Genomic DNA, 1,694 nt, shown 5'->3' with positions numbered 1-1,694 from the left:
CAGAAAAAGTGTGGACTCTAAAGTGCCGTTTGGCTTGAGGACGACCTCAATTGAAGTTGAGGGTAAGCAATTAAAGGCCCTCATTGATTCAGGAAGTACACAAACCCTGGTGCACAGAGACTTTGTTCCAGCAAATAAAGTTAATGTGGAAACAATCCCTGTCCGCTGTGTTCACGGACATGAGTTATTATATCCAACAGCAGAGCTGTATATTAAAGTACAAGGCCAACTCTACCTTTTAAATATTGGTGTGGCTGAAAACTTGCCATTTCCAGTAGTGTTGGGTCAAGATCTGCCGGTGTTGTGTGATTTATTGAACTTTAACAATATGTGCAATGCGGCATTAACCAGATCTCAGGCTAGTAAGAGGGAGGAGTTTCTGCAACCACTCTGTGCCTTACCTTTTTATGATGCGGACCTGGAGACCACGCCCGGGAAGTCTCGCAAGTCCCGCAGACAGCGACGGCAAGAGAAATTTCAACACTCTGTTGTAGAACCATCTTCTAGCTCTAAGCCTGAGTTACCTTTGGGGTTTAAAATCCCTGCTAACATCCTCGAGATGCAACATAGTGATCCAGCTCTAACACCTTTATTTCAGAAAGCAGAGGGAAACCAACAACCTGAACGAGGTTCAAAGAAGCTGGAGGAATTTTTTTTGAAAGATGGCATCCTGTACCGTCAACAGGGGTCAGTGTTGCAGTTGCTGATTCCCAGACCAGTCCAGAAGGTGGTGCTGTCCTTAGGACATTCCATTCCATGGGCTGGCCATCTTGGAAAGCACAAGACAATGGCCCGCATCAGAAAATACTTTTACTGGCCTGGAATACAATCTGACGTGGCTCTCTTCTGCAAAGGCTGCCCTCAGTGCCAAAAGTCTTCTCTAAAAATCCCCTCCAGAGCTCCACTTCAGTCATTACCAATCATCAACACGCCGTTTGAACGGCTGGGAATGGACATTGTTGGTCCCCTGGAAAAAAGTAAATCAGGCAATCGTTATATGCTTGTGATTCTGGATTATGCTACAAAATATCCAGAGGTGTTTCCTTTGAAATCAATAAAAGCTAAAGCAGTTGCCTTCTGTCTCATACAGCTCTTCTCACGAGTGGGGTTTCCTGCTGAGATTCTTACTGACTGTGGAACTAACTTTCTGTCCACTCTGTTGAAGCAGGTGTACCAACTCCTCGGCATTAGGAGCATGAAGACCACTCCATACCATCCTCAGACAGATGGCCTTACAGAGCGCTTCAATCAGACTTTGAAACAGATGTTAAGAAAGTTTGTCAACGAAACCGGTACAGACTGGGACCAGTGGCTGCCTTACCTTCTCTTTGCATATCGAGAAGTGCCACAGGCCTCCACTGGTTTTTCACCATTTGAATTGCTATATGGTTATGATGTACGAGGTCCTCTATCTCTCCTAAGGGAGACATGGGAAGGTGACAAAGAAAGCTCTCAAGCTGTAAATGTTGTCTCTTATGTTGTCCAGATGCGGGAACGGCTGGAAAGGATGACTGCATTGGCCCAAGCTCACAAAGAGGAAGCACAGAAACATCAGAAAAACTGGTATGACCAGTCAGCTCGCCACAGGTCCTTCAGGCCTGGCCAGAAAGTGCTGGTGCTCCTTCCAAGTGCTGACAGTAAGCTGCTGGCAAAATGGCAAGGCCCGTATGAAATCCAGAGCAGACTGGACACAA

This window comes from Cyprinodon variegatus, unplaced genomic scaffold, assembly GCF_000732505.1.
Source record: "Cyprinodon variegatus isolate N-32 unplaced genomic scaffold, C_variegatus-1.0 Scaffold70, whole genome shotgun sequence".
NCBI lineage: Eukaryota > Metazoa > Chordata > Actinopteri > Cyprinodontiformes > Cyprinodontidae > Cyprinodon > Cyprinodon variegatus.
This window is presented reverse-complemented; position numbering follows the sequence as displayed.